Source organism: Triticum dicoccoides, chromosome 4A, assembly GCF_002162155.2.
Source record: "Triticum dicoccoides isolate Atlit2015 ecotype Zavitan chromosome 4A, WEW_v2.0, whole genome shotgun sequence".
NCBI classification, from domain to species: domain Eukaryota; kingdom Viridiplantae; phylum Streptophyta; class Magnoliopsida; order Poales; family Poaceae; genus Triticum; species Triticum dicoccoides.
In genome coordinates, this window is record NC_041386.1 from 736,659,866 (window position 1) to 736,676,122 (window position 16,257).

Consider the following 16,257-nt stretch of genomic DNA (forward strand, 5'->3'; position numbering starts at 1 on the left):
TCTATCCAATTCAGCCTTTGACATTTGCATGTGACAAACACCTTTTAACAATGCTTTCTGTTGAGACAATCCTTCTATACTTGCACATTCATCTGTGACATCTTTTGCTAGATCATGCATTAAGTCATGCATTTTACATACAATTGTCTTATATTTTTTGTCACCATGATAGACAGCAGATTTGACTACCACTTCCGTATCTTGGAGGAAGGACCTTCAAACCAACTCTTCAAAAAATAAATTCTCCTTTCTGTACTAAATCCATTGTTCCCTCTTTTTGAATAAAGCCATTTGCCATCCATAGTTGGATCAACCTATCCTTCTCCAACTCATAATATTTGCGAGAAACTGCACAGAATGCAAAGCATTGCTTCATTTCAGATGACATGTCTTTGTAGCTTAATTTCAGTATGGGCATGGCCTCATATTTGCCTCCACCATTATCCCCAATGTTATTTTCTATGATGGCCTTCAGTATGAGCAAGAGGCAACCCCCCACATTTATTGACAATACCCCTCCCGAGGGTGACCAACTCTGGTTGCTCATCTACACCATTGCTAAATGCTTTGTTCGAAAACAATTCCCATGAGTCTTCTTCACTTCGAAATACTAGCTCGTGGGGCTTGACAATGCACATTATAGAGGCCACTTGCTTACTTCGACCTGTAACAACTATAACACGTCCTGGTCCACCAATAGAACACAATTGTGGCTTCAACTCATCCCCCCATATTCTCTTATCTTCATTCGATACATCATCTAGAACAAGTAAAAACCTTTTCTGACCGATGACTTCATCAAGTTTCTTCCGCAATAGTTCGATGCTGCCAGGGATGGCAGAACTTCCATTGATGAAGCCCCATGTTTTCTTGCCGAAAAAGGGGGAAGCCTCATGTCTGCAACTCAGTCATCTGTGGTGAAAAGAAAAAAAATGGAAAAGAAGAACTGAAATGTTTGCAAGATGCTTAATAATACAATGTTATGAGTTGCAAACGCATTGATAGTGGCAAGGAAATAGGGTATGTGGTACAAAATGACAGGAGCTACTACTTTCCAAGAATAACTATCAAGCCAAGCCGCACAATTAACTTGGATTAATTTACGTATGGTAGAAATATATTGGAGGCACACATGCTTCTGCTCTATAAAACTACAGACTAAAGCAACGAACTTATTTTTTTTCTTTTAGAACAACAACGAACTTACGTGTGGGTGAAGAAATAATATATAGTTCCAGGGCCTCCGCAAAGAGAGAAAAGTAATGACCATTGGGCCCGCTAATCCCATCCCATCCCAGAGGGCTTCCAACCCACCCACCCCTCTGCTGCTGCTAATTGGTCTCACGCCCTCCTCCACGCCCCGTAATCTCGCGCCGCCCACGGCGTGCGCTCTGGCGACGAGGACGGTGGTTGCCTCTCGAGTCTCGACGCGGTGCGCCCAGTGCTAACTTTCCTCTTACCTCTCTGCACCCTGCCGAGGAGGACGGCAGATGGCACCCAGGCCGCGCCGCGCGCACAGCGGTAATATGGGAGCGGATGAGCAAGCCGGAGCTTCCTCTTACAGTTCGAACACTGCTTCCTTCATGTTGTGGAGGACTTCAGAAAATTCCAGCCTGCAGGTACGTTTAACCATCCGCCGAATTTGATATCGCAACATTTGACAAAAGGGAGATTGATTAATTACGAAGGCACTCAGGTGCAAGTCACTATCTAGTATGAATAAGCAATTTCTCCAGCCATTACAAATGAAACAAATGCAAATTTAGTAGTTTAAATTTCTAAAGCCGAATCAATTTTTTTGTGGCTTCAGATTAAAGTAGTGGTGTAGTCATTTAAGCAATTTCAGTATCTATGTATGCAGGAGAACGGGGTGCACTATGTGCTGTTGGGGGTGAATTGGGCAGAGATGGGATGTACCTTCGGTTTTTTTGAAATGGGTGAGCCATTGGGCGCACGGGTTGGCGACAGCGCGCCCGCGGTGGTACGTGCGACGGGCGACTCCTCACCGGGCGGTGTGGATGAGGGAGTCCTGGACTAAGGGGTCCTCGGACAGCCGGACTATATACTTTGGCCGGACTGTTGGACTATAAGGATATAAGACAGAAGACTTCGTCCTGTGTCCGGATGAGACTCTCCTTTGCATAGAAGGCAAGCTTGGCGATTCGAATATGTAGATTCCTTTCTCTGTAACCGACTTTATGTAACCCTAGCCCCTCCGGTGTCTATATAAACCGGAGGGCTTAGTCCGTAGGACAACAATAATAACTTCATAGGCTATCTTCTAGGGTTTAGCCATTACGATCTCGTGGTAGATCAACTGTTGTAATACTCATATTCATTAAGATCAATCAAGCAGGAAGTAGGGTATTACCTCCATAGAGAGGGCCCGAACCTGGGTAAACATTGTGTCCCCCGCCTCTTGTTACCAGACGCACAGTTCGAGACCCCCCTACCCGAGATCCGCCGGTTTTGACATCGACATTGATGCTTTCATTGAGAGTTCCACTGTGATGTCGAAGATAGGATTGATGGCTCACCTTGTTATCAAGGACAACATCACCGCCGGAGGAGCCCAGGCCTCAGGCCAAGCTCTCCGGCTTGGCGGCTTCACTATGACCGCCCCTTCGGCCGTTGCGCCGACGATGACTTCTCGGGTGATCGAAAAGCGCCTCCGCGTCAGCTCAGAATACTCCGAGCAGATGCATCCGACTGAGTTGTCATCTTTAAACGAACTCCTGGACCGCATCGCCGCCTTGGGAGTCGCTACGGACTATGATCGGATTGGGCTTAAACACGATCAGAGAGAGAGATTTAATCTCCGTCGATCACCCATCAGATAGTGGTAGTGGAGAAACAACACGACAACTCTCCCTCCATATTGAGGACGAGTTATGTCCGGATTTCCGAGCTCATAGAGCCGGATACCCGCCCACAGGCAGATACGCCTCCTATCCCGAACCTCGAGTTAGACCGCGGGCCAGAAAAATTGGCTTATACTCCGGAGCCCGAGCTACTAAGCTCGGAAATTACTCAAGCTCCGGATCTCAGGTTGGGTTAGGGTTCGGATGTAAAGCCACCCACCCACCCAGAGACAAGCGATCTTACTCACATCAGACAGCAGTCCTAGGAAACGGTCCATCACTTCTGGGCCAGATTCTGCCTCGTCAAGGACAGGATCAAGGACTGCCGCGATGAAGATGCAATCTCACTATTCTGCAAAAACTGCACAGACGAGGGAATCCTCAATGCGATCAATCGCCGTCACGTATCACACTTCGCTGACTTGGCAACTATAGTACAGAAGTACTGCACAATGGAAAGCGACTGGAAAACTCAGGCAACCTCCTGGGAGCCGTCGGTTTCCACTAAACCCCTCGTCCGGACAAAAAGGGCGCACTCGGTCGCCCGATCTAGTAACCAAAGAATCAAAGCCCATTACGGGGCGCGGAACCGTCCTACAGGGATGGCTTGATAGGCCATGCAGGATACATACAACATCGGATAAAATACCAACCCATAGCCTTCGAGCATGTTGGATACTCCTGCAGGTGGCAAAGAGTGGCAAGGATCTCCTCATCAAAAATACCGCAGAGTTACATTCCACGGAAGACAACAACCATACAGTGCTGACAGTCTTCAAGAGTTTCACCTCAAACATAGGCGCAAATGGGCACTCGCGGCCTCGTCGAAGTCTGCCAAGTTGCAGCAATAAACCCCTGGAACAACACGGCATAACTTTCAATGCTAGTGACAAGCCAAAATTCAAAATAGTCTGGGCACCTGCCGCGCTGGTCCTCAGTCCAATCATGGACGGTTTCCGGCTTACCAAAGTTCTTATGGACGGCGGCAGCAGAATAAACCTCATTTACGAGGAAACTCTTAACAAAATGGAAATAGACAGGAGCCGCATTGAGCAAAGTAATACAACCTTCCGAGGAATTATTCCAAGTCGGGAGGCGCGATGTGCGGGAAAAATCACACTCGATGTGGTATTCGGTACGCCGGAGAATGATCGTTCCGAAGAGATAACCTTTCAAGTGGCCCCTTTTAACAGTGGATATCACGCCCTTTTAGGGTGAGATGCATTTGAGAGTTTCCAAGCTGTACCCCATTATGGGTACATGAAGGTCAAGATGCCCGGGCTCGATGGAATCATCACTCTTGCCAGTGATCCGGACATAGCATTCCGTGCCGAAAATAAAACCGCCGCCTTGGCCCTCGAGGCATTATCTAAAGCCCTCGCGGCCGAAGAATTAACCGCATTGCGCTCCACGGTGGATAGGGACGACGTGATACTTGATAAGCGACCCAAATCCACCTACTTCAAACTAGCAGATGAAATAGTCAAATTCCAGGTCCACCCAACGGACTCCACAAAGACGGCATCCATCGAAGCACAGCTGGACCCCACGGTCGATGCCGCACTGCGGGCGTTACTACACGAAAACTGGGACATATTTGCCTGGCACCCTTCTGATATTCCAGGAATCCCACGCAAGCTGGCCAAACATAGCATAAACATATTGAAAGGATACAAGCCAGTCAAACAAACATTACAATGCTTTTCCGAACCCAAACGATAAGCCATGGGAGAGGAGCTAGCCAAATTACTGGATTCATCGGAGAGATCAAACATCCGGACTGGCTAGCAAACCTGGTGATAGTACCAAAGAAGGATAAATCCTGGCGCCTATGCGTCGATTTCAAAGACCTCAATAAGGCTTGCCCTAAGGATCCTGATAATCCACAAGTGCAGGGGATCGCAACAGCTTTCGAGGGTAAAGTATTCAACCCAAATTTATTGATTCGACACAAGGGGAGCCAAAGAATATTCTTGAGTATTAGCAGTTGAGTTGTCAATTCAACCACACCTGGATAACTTAGTATCTGCAGCAGAGTATTTAGTAGCAAAGTAATATGATAATAAAGGTAACGGTAGCAAAAGTAATGTTTTTGGGTTTTGTAGTGATTGTAACAATAGCAACAGAAAAGTAAATAAGCGAAGCACAAGATGTGAAAAGCTCGTAGGCATTGGATCAGTGATGGATAATTATGTCGGGTGTGATTCCTCATGTAATAGCTATAACATAGGGTGACACAGAACTAGCTCCAATTCATCAATGTAATGTAGGCATGTATTCCGTAAATAGTCATACGTGCTTATGGAAAAGAACTTGCATGTCATCTTTTGTCCTACCCTTTCGTGGCAGCGGGGTCCTTGTGGAAACTAAGGGATATTAAGGCCTCCTTTTAATAGAGAACCGGAACAAAGTATTAGCACATAGTGAATACATGAACTCCTCAAACTACGGTCATCACCGAGAAGTATCCCGATTATTGCCACTTCGGGGTTGTCGGATCATAACACATAATAGGTGACTATAGACTTGCAAGATAGGATCAAGAACACACATATATTCATGAAAACATAATAGGTTCAGATCTGAAATCATGGCACTCGGGCCCTAGTGACAAGCATTAAGCATAGCAAAGTCATAGCAACATCAATCTCAGAACATAGTGGATACTAGGGATCAAACCCTAACAAAACTAACTTGATTACATGGTAAATCTCATCCAACCCATCACCGTCCAGCAAGCCTATGATGGAATTACTCACGCACGGCGGTGAGCATCATGAAATTGGTGATGGAGGATGGTTGATGATGACGACGGCGACGAATCCCCCTCTCTAGAGCCCCGAACGGACTCCAGATCAGCCCTCCCGAGAGAGATTAGGACTTGGCGGCGGCTCCGTATCGTAAAACGCGATGAAACTTTCTCTCTGATTTTTTTCTCCACGAGACGGAATATATGGAGTTGGAGTTGAGGTCGGCGGAGCCTCAGGGGGCCCACGAGACAGGGGGCGCGGCCAGGGGGGAGGGCGCGCCCCCACCCTCGTGGACAAGGTGTGCCCCCTGGTCTTGATTCTTTCTCCAGTATTTTTTATATTTTCCAAAAAGTGCCTCCGAGGATTTTCAGGACATTTTGAGAACTTTTGTTTTCTACAGATAAAACAACATCATGGCAGTTCTGCAGAAAACAGCGTCAGTCCGGGTTAGTTTCATTCAAATCATACAAGTTAGAGTCCAAAAAAAGGGCAAAAGTGTTTGGAAAAGTAGATACGTTGGAGACGTATCAGATCCCTTTCCCCTCCCCCGCATTGATCAGATCATCGATGCTACCACAGGACACGACTCACTGTGTTTCCTCGACGCATACTCCGGATACCATCAAATCAAGATGAAGGAGTCCGACCAGGCTGCAACGACATTTATCACGCCATACGGGCCTTTCTGCTTCAACACTATGCCTTTCGGGCTCAAAAACGCTGGTGCCACCTATCAACGCACGATTCAAACATGCCTAGAGAAACAAATCGGCAAGACAGTTGAAGCATACGTGGATGACGTAGTCAGTAAAACCAGGCACGTCGAGTCCCTAATAGACGATGTGCGTCTCACATTTGACAACCTTCGAACATATGACATTAAGCTCAATCCGGAAAAGTGTGTTTTTGGCGTTCTTGCAGAAAAACTTCTGGGCTTCATCGTTTCCAATAGAGGAATTGAAGCAAACCCAGCTAAAATCCGAGCTTTGTCACAGTTGGCTACCCCAACAGACCTTAAACAGGTCCAAAAATTATCCGGATGTGTGGTAGCTTTAAGCCGCTTTATCTCCAGGCTAGGAGAAAAGGCATTGCCACTCTATCGCCTTCTCCGACGCACCGATCACTTCGAGTGGACGGACGCGGCAACGGCCGGATTGGAAGAAATAAAGGCTCTTCTAGCAAGCAACCCAATCCTGGCCGCACCAAACGTCGGCGAACCCATGTTATTATATATATCGGCCACACGCCAAGTTGTGAGTGCGGTACTTGTTGTCGAACGAGAGGAGGACGGACACAAATTCCCGCTCCAGAAGCCGGTATACTACGTATCCACTGTCCTCAGAACATGCAAATCCCGGTACCCTCATTACCAAAAGAAAGCATACGCAATTTTCATGGCATCCCGGAAGCTACGACACTACTTTCAAGAGTGCTCAATAATGGCGGCCTCCGAAGTACCTCTTAACGACATAATAAACAACCGCGACCCTACGGGCCGGATTGCCAAGTGGGACATTGAGCTCCTCCCATTCGACATATCATACAAACCGCGCCAGGCCATTAAATCCCAGGTATTGGCCGACTTCATTGCTGAATGGACTGAGGCCGAACATCCCCTACTAGATATACTGTTCAATACCTCCTAAAAATATTATTCACGGACTCCAATAATGCAGCCGAATACGAAGCCTTACTGCATGGTCTTCGGATGGCCTTTTCCATGGGCATACATCGCTTGGAAGTGCACGGGGATTCAAACCTCGCAATATCTCAAATAAATGGAGACTTCGATGCCCAAGATCCAAAGATGACGGCTTATTGTAACGACGTTCTCAAAATGTCGGCTCGTTTCGAGGGGCTCGAGTTTGACCATGTGGCTCGTGAAAGTAATCAAGCGGCGGATGTCCTCGCTCGCATCGGCGCCAAGCGTGACCCCGTCCCACAGAACATCTTTCTGGAAAGGCTCTTCAAACCATGTGTGGTGTTGTAAGGAGAAAGCAGCGATACCAATCCAGATCTGAATACAACCCCAGATTCCAAACACGCTGACATCATCGGGGGCTCAGCCACCGAAATTACACCATCGGCCCATCTCATCATGGCAGTCATCGCACCATGTACCGAACCCTTCCTGGCCTACCTTAATAGGCGACAACTTCCCGAGGACCAGAATGAAGAACGTTGCATTGTGCGGCGCTCTAAAGCCTACAAAGTCCAGGAGGGAGAACTTTACAAGAAAAGCGCTACCGGGTACTTCAAAGATGTATCTCCGAGGAAGAGGCGCGACAAATCTTGGCTGAAATTCATGCCGGCCGCGGCGGTCACCACGCTGCAGCTCGGGCCCTTGTAAGAAAGGCCTTCCTTAGAGGTTTCTATTGGCTGACGGCCCGAGCAGACGCACCGGACCTTGTCCAACATTGCGTCGGATGCCGGCTTTTTGCCAACCAAAGCCATATGCCACCTACCGCTCTACAAACAATCCCCATTACTTGGCCTTTTGCGGTCTGGGGGCTTGATATGGTCAGACCTCTTATAGGAGGAAGCCATAAGAAAAAAAATACCTGTTGGTCATGGTGGATAAATTCATGAAGTGGATAGAAGCAAAACGTGTAAAACGGCCGAAGCCGGTCCTGTGATAGATTTTATATCCGGCGTTGTGCACCGTTATGGCGTCCTACACAGTATCATCACCGACAACGACTCCACTTTCATAGCCGATGAGGTAAAGGCCTGGTGCGCTAATATGGGCATCAAGCTCGACTACGCTTCCATCTATCACCCACAAACCAACGGTCAAGTTGAACGAGCCAACAGTCTTATTATGAGCCGCGTTAAACCCCGACTAGTGCGGTCTTTGAAAGAATCAGACAAGCACTGGGTGGAGGAGCTCGACTCCGTACTCTGGGGGCTGTGGACCACACCCAATCGTTCTACCGGATACACACCTTTCTTCATGGTGTACGGCGCAGAGGCTGTGTTACCCTGCGACATTATTCATGACTCACCTCGAGTGCGCATGTATGAAGAGAGAGAGACCAAGCAGGATCGGCAGGACAACTTAGATGCCCTGGAGGAGGAGAGCGACGTCGCTAAGGCCCGTTCCGCATTCTATCAACAACAGGCTCGCATATATCAACGCAGAGAAGTACCAGCCAAGACTTATAATATTGGCAAACTAGTTCTACGCTTGCTGGAGAAGAAAAAGGACAAACTCAAGCCCAAGTGGGAGGGTCCCTTCATCATCGACGAAGTTCTCACCGGAGGAGCGTACCGCCTGCATGATGCATCAGACAACCGCCTGGAGCCGAACCCATGGAACGCGGCCAGACTCCGAAGATTCTATGCCTAGCACCAGACTCTTCGTTCATCTCCTTTTTTCTTATTTTTCCTCTCTTTTCACTTGTATTTCTTATGCTATAAAGCTCAGATACGGTTAAACCGTACACTTATAACACATACAATTCTTAATATGTATGTCAACTATACCTGGGGGCTTCTTGTACAGAAGCTTATTGCTATTATTTTCCGAGCATCAAGCTCACCGCATATGTGTCTTTTCCATGTATGTACCTTTTCTTCGCCATTATATGCATCGATATGACTTAAGTTTTGGCCAAGCCGGGTTTCCTAGCTCCTGTGCTTATGCCCTACGTTCCTGTTAGTTCAACTAGGGCATAAAGGGAGCACCTCTACGATTGTTACTGCCGGGTCATTCAGATGTGTACCTTAGACTGGGTGAAGCCGAAAGCTAGCGTTCTTAAGGGAATATTCGGTCGGCGAACTAAAGATGTTGTTTACTTGTCTCATTATGAACCCCTAGATGTTATGTATGCTGTGGTTTTTTTAAAATACAGTCCGGACATGCACTTTGATGCATGCTTACCCAGGGAAAGGAACCCTTAACGAAACTATTCTCTCTGGAAGATGTTTCTTACAATTAAAATGTAATATAACATAACTAGTCAGATACTTGTGTGTTCAAGCAACTATGAGCCCTACGCCTGGCTTCCACGCATACCCCGGTATATATTACTGAGCGGGTATTTGGAAGCACTCCGCACCCTCGGGTCCAGAGATCGAAGCGAAAAGGTCTGCCATGACATTTATAATTCAGCTAGATACATAATTTGTCATTCGAAGTACATAGTCACTTAGACTCAAAAACTTCATCTTCTATGCCTTCCAAAAGGCTATCTAACCTACAATCCTGTTGGGAATAGAAGGCAGCTACTTGTACCTGGTCATATACCAAACTAACTAGAATTTCTTTTCCATCTGACCCTAGTGGTCCGATCCAGGCCATGTGATTCAGTTCGAGCTTGGTATACTGTGTCTTCACCATGGCCCAGGCCTCTCGGGCACCTTCACGGCATGCCGATAGGTTGGTGCTGGCATCTTGAAGTTTGTTCTTCTCCACCCTGACATGTGTTAGAATACGTTCGCCTGCGGCCAGTTGCCTTTGAGCCCCTGTAACTCCCGCTTGTGCGACCTTCGGTGCCTCTATTAATAGATTCGCACCTGTATTAATAATCCTGGTATATGTTTATGTTTTCTTGATGGAGGGGAACATTACCAGACGGCGCCTCCTTGGATTTCTCCAGTTCGGCGGTAGCAGCAGTCAGCTAGTTCTGACACTCTTTTAGCTCTTGAGGTAACAAATTGTTCTTCTCTGTGAGCAGCTGGTCATATAACAATCCTTAAATCAGTTGTACCAACTGTTTCAAGTCTCGGGGGCTACTGGTATATGGTTATCAGACTTGTACAAACTACGGCCCTTACTTGAATATCTTTCAAATACTGGTCCGTGGCCCATGCAAGCCCATCTTGAGCAGCTCAGATGTATGCATCACCCGAATTAAAGGCATTAAAAGCCTCTTCTGAAAAACCAGGGTCACGAAGAGCGGCCCGCCTGCGCCGATGATTCATGGCGCTTTCTACTTCGGAGTTTGTGGCAGATATTTTACCTGAATCCTCCACAGAAGAACAATCCAGTGTCACATCTACGTCAGCCTCTATCCTAGAGACAGGTCGGGAGTCCGCCTAGTGGAAGCATGACCGGCAGGTTCCCCGGACACAGTACAGGGAATATTTTTCCTCATAAGACACAACGGATGGAGTCATACTTTAAGATGGCGACTACGGAGCATATTTAAAACCTTACCTCCTCAATGAAGGCTCGGCTATATTTCTATTTGCCTTCTGAAAGTGTGTTACGTCGACTAGAGGGGGATGAATAGGCGATTTTTAAGAAAAAACTTCACTAAGGAATTTCAAGGTGAGGAAATTCCTAAGCGAAGAACTACTTGCAGCGGAATAAGTACTCAGGTATAAGCAAAACAAAGTAACATCATAGTCATCATGATGAAATGAAAGACACGCACTGAGTACAGAAAGCGTAAACACATGATAAGCAGGATGAAGACAAACAGACTGAACAATTAGGATTGAGGAAATAGAGAAAGTCTTCAGTCAATGTCTTCAAGGAGTAATGATCCGGTACATCAACACATAACTGAGGAAATGAAAGGGTTGAGGAAATGGAACCAGTTGGCTTGGTGAATACAATGATTTGTTCGACCAGTTCCAACTGCTGTGACAGTTGTACGTCTGGTTGGAGCGGCTGAGTATTTAAACTCGCGGACACGCAGTCCCGGACACACAGTCCTCACCGTATTCTCCTTGAGATAAGATCACGCAAATCTCGCCCAACAGTAGTGGTAAGTCTTCACAGGTGACTTCCAAACCTTCACTGACTAGGTCACTCGGCAATCCACAATTCCTCTTGGATTCTCAGACCATGACGCCTAACCGTCTGGAGGATACATAGTCCTCAAAGGTAACAAGCATCGGTTCAACACAGGAACAATCTCTTCTGTGATGCTCAATCACTTTGGGGTTTGTAAGTTTGGGTTTGGAAATTGGGTTTTTCCTCACTTGATGATTTTCGCTCAAAGTCCTTGGAGGATGGGATGCTCTCAAATGACAAGTGTCAGTTTCTCTCAGAGCAGCCGACCAGCTAGTGGTTGTAGGGGGTGGCTATTTATAACCTAGGGAGTAGCCCGACAGGATAAAACATAAATGCCCTTCAATGATATGATCGTCAGGTGGTAGATATTTTGGAACGGCTAGTCCGTGGCTCAGCAACGGTCGGATATTTTGAGGTTCGAATTCCTCAGGGCTATCATGTTCCTCACTGTGTAGGCAATCCGCACTAGCGAATTCCTAACTCCTCAGTCAGAACAAATTCCTCAGAGACCAGAAGATCTTCGTCTCTGTCACTGAAGAAATTGGTCGAACTAATATGAGATTTCCAATGGCTTCACTCGAAGGATTGGTTAGGTGTATGATGACCCAGAAGTGTAGGGGATCTATCGTAGTCCTTTCGTGGCATATCCAAAGTGGAGATCTACCATGGCGACAACGTACTCATGTGGAAAGATCTTTGGCTTGAAGATATCTTATCTGACTCTCACCCAAGGGCCTTCTCCTTTGCTCGAAATGAAGATATATCCGTGCAACAATTTCTTAGTATCACCTCCCTCGACGAGACGTTTCACCTGCCTTTATCCATGCAAGTGCATGCTGAGGTCCGAGACATTCAACGCCTTGTGGCCCACGTCACCTTAGAAAATGGTCACAATGTAAGGGATATTTGGTCTTATACTTGGGGGACGACCACTGAATACACTGCTAGAAGGTTCTATAAATTCTGCTTCAGAGATGTCAAAGCTCACAAAACTTACCATTGGTTGTGGAAATCAAAAGTTAGAGTCAAGATAAAAGTTTTTGGCTAGCTACTCCTCTCCGATCGCCTCAATACTAGAGACATGCTCAAGAGAAGACATTACAATGTTGGAGACGATCTAAGATGCCTCCTCTGTGGTCATGCTCAAGAGGATGTTGATCACATGATCCTCAACTGTCCATTTAGTAAATATTGCTGGTCCAGACTTGGGATGAATCCAGAACAACATACCATGCGACTCCCCTGGTTGCAAACGGCCAAGAAAAACTGGAATAAACCTATGTTCATGGAGGCATTCCTTCAGGCATCTTGGAGTATTTGGAAGGAGAGGAATGACAAACTATTCAGACACATCAACCCCTCCTAAAACTCTTGGCTAGCTAGATTTAAAACAGACTTTGGTCTTCTTCAATATAGGGTAAAAGAAAATATGAAGGACTTCATTTTCCTTTTATTAGACTCCCTTCCTTCGGACTAATTTACTTTTGCTAGTTTTACCATCCCTTGGCACAAAGTGGCCAGGGTTGTACTCTGAAACACCATGTACAATGTAATGTAAATGTTTGAAAGGTAATATATATCACAGTGGGAGCCTCTCCCACTATCACAGGTTTCAAAAAAAATATCGAAGGAATACCAAATTCACATGACTACTAATAGCAAGACTTCACCCATGTCCTCAGGAACAAATGTAACTACTCACAAAGCATATTCATGTTCATAATCAGAGGAGTAATAATATTCATTAAGGATCTGAACATATGATCTTCCACCAAGTAAACCAATTAGCATCAACTACAAGGAGTAATCAACACTACTAGCAACCCACAGGTACCAATTTGTGGTTTGGATAAAAGATTGGATACAAGAGATGAACTAGGGTTTTGAGAGGAGATGGTGCTGGTGAATATGTTGATGGAGATTGACCCTCTCCCGATGGGAGGATCGTTGGTGATGATGATGGTGATGATTTCCCCCTCTCGGAGTGAAGTGTCCCCGGCAGAACAGCTCCACCGGAGCCCTAGATTGGTTCCGCCAAGGTACCGCCTCGTGGCGGCAGAGTTTCGTCCCATAAGCTTGCCCACGATTTTTTCCAGGTTAAAAGCCTTCATATAGCATAAGATGGACACCGGAGGGCCACCAGGGGGCCCAGGAGATAGGGGGCATGCCCAGTAGGGGTGGGCGCGCCCCCCACCCTCCTGGCCAGGGTGTGGGCCCCCTGAGGTGTTTCTTCCGCTCAATAATTCTTATTATTTCCAAAAATAAGGTTCGTGGAGTTTCAGGATTTTTGGAGCAGTGCAGAATAGGTTTCCAATGTTTGCTCCTTTTCCAGCCAGAATTCCAGCTGCCGGCATTCCCCCTCTTCATGGTAAACCTTGTAAAATAAGAGAGAATAGCCATAAGTATTGATATATAATCTGTAATAACAGCCCATAATGCAATAACTATTGATACAAAAGCATGATGCAAAATTGACGTATCAAATCCTCCAAGCTTAGACCTCGCTTGTCCTCAAGCGGAAGCCGAAATCGAAAAATATGTCCACATGTATAGAGATAGAGGTGTCAATAAAAATAAAAGATGAACATGAGGGCATCATGATCTTTCTTATAACAACAACATATATAGATTTTATCATATGACTTCTTATGCTCAAGTAACAATCAATTCACAATGTCAAGCATGGTTCAGAAACTTCATTGGAAGCTAACAAACTATAATCTCAGTCATTGAAGCAATTGCAATTTATCGTAATATCAAAAAGAGTCAAGAATAGAGCCTTTCAGCAAGTCCACATACTCAACTATCATGTAGTCTTCTATAATTGCTAACACTCACGCAATACTTGTGGTTATGGAGTTTCAGCCAGACACTGAGAAAGATAGGGGCTTATTGTGTTGCCTCCCAACGTATTCACCTTTGGGTGATGTCAACAATAATAGTCCATGCTAACTTACACTCAATTGGATATATGTATCATGATCTTTCAAACATGAGGAGCTTGCCAAAGGATAAAATGAAAAAGGGAAAGGTGAAGATCACCTTGACTCAAGCAAAAAGTAAAAAAAAACATCAAGTAAATGATAGGCCCTTCGCAGAGGGAAGCAGAGGTTGCCATGTGCGTTTAGGGTTGGATGCATAAAATCTTAATGCAAAAGAACGTCACTTTATATAGCCACTTGTATATGGACCTTTATTATGCAGTCCGTCGCTTTTATTGCTTCCATAACAAGATCGTATAAAGCTTATTTTCTCTGCACTAAAAAGTCATACATATTTAGATAGCAATTTTTATTGCCTGCAACATGACAACTTACTTGAAGGATCTTACTCAATCCATAGGTAGGTATGGTGGACTCTCATGGCAAAACTGGGTTTAAGGATATTTGGAAGCACAAGTAGTATCTCTACTTGGTGCAGGGAGTTTGGCTAGCATGAGGGGGAAATGCAAGCTCAACATGTTTGGAAGGTCAATGACAATATACTTTAACTGAGATGTGAGAATACATAAACCATTATGTTGTCTTCCTTGTCCAACATCAACTCTTTTAGCATGTCATATTTAATGAGTGCTCCCAACATAAAAGATGTCCATGATAATATATTTGCATGTGAACCTCTCTTTCCTTATTACTTCATATTAATTGCAACGATGACCAAAACTACGTTTATCAAGTCTCAACAACTTTTATGCCTCATACTTTCTATGTCTGAAGTCATCACTAACCATAAGATCAATATGAACTCTTTTATTCTTTCTACTTTCCCAAGATCATAGCAAGATAGCAAAGCCCTTGGCTCAACACTAATCTTTATTATAGATAGCTCACGGACTCGATTACATAAAGAGATCACAAAGCAAAACTCAAAACTACTTGATATCAAAACTTCAATCTACTAGATCAAGATACTACTAAAAGGATCGAACTAAATAAACCGGTAAAGATAGGAGTGTGATGGTGACCGGGGCACCTCCCCCAAGCTTGGCAATTGCCAAGGGTAGTGCCCATACCCATGTGATTATGCCTCCTTCTTCACGGTTGGTGTTATGATATTCTTGGCAATGATGCCCCTCAGGATACGATTCTCCTCCTCGAGCTTATTGACTTGTTGTTTGAGGTCCATAATTTCTTTGCGGAGCTTGCCCGTAACGGCTAAAGCTCCCTTTACCCAAGGATGCTGCATAGCTTCTAGAGAACAAGTGACGTTCTTTTTCATATTTTCATAAGAAAGAAATCTAAAGTTTTAAGGGATGACCGAATTTGGAATAGCCAAGCTATGTAGTCCCCCATCATGAATTCTGCTTGGAGACGAGAGGTGACTTCTTGATCTTTCTCCATGGCATCTATCCTTTTCAATTCGACCTCTCACTATTAGGAAAAAGGCTACTAGCAGCGCGGGTACCCGCGCTACTAGTATCGCGCTATAGCTAATAGTTAGTAGTAGCGCGGGTAGACCCGTGCTACTACTAACTTTGTTAGTAGTAGCGTGTGTGACACCCGCGCTATTGCTATTACAGAACCATGCTACTAGTAGCGTAGTAGTAGCAGCGTGCTTATAATACCAGCGCTACTAGTATCCTAGATACTAGTAGCGCACAATTTGTTCCCACGCTACTACTAACTATTTAGGATTTAAAAAAAATAAAATCAACCAATTCCATTTTATGCATACAATTCCAAGAAACAATAGTGATGGAAAAATGTCACTATCACACAGTTGCCATATTCCTTATTCCTGATTCTACTATGACACAGTTGCCATATCTGCTACCACACAGTTTCTTATTCTACATGTCCTCACTCCAATAGTAAGAAAAATGAAAAGGAAAAATAGAGCTAATCTGCCATTGGAATGTCCTTATTCCTGAGTGATATTCAATGGAACGGTGCAATTGCAC

The 16,257-nt window shown here is 45.4% G+C and overlaps 1 pseudogene; it reads right to left on the reverse strand.

The window, feature by feature from the left end:
- Window positions 1-229: 229 nt before the first annotated feature.
- Window positions 230-1,633, reverse strand: LOC119284348 (annotated as a pseudogene).
- Window positions 1,634-16,257: the final 14,624 nt, after the last annotated feature.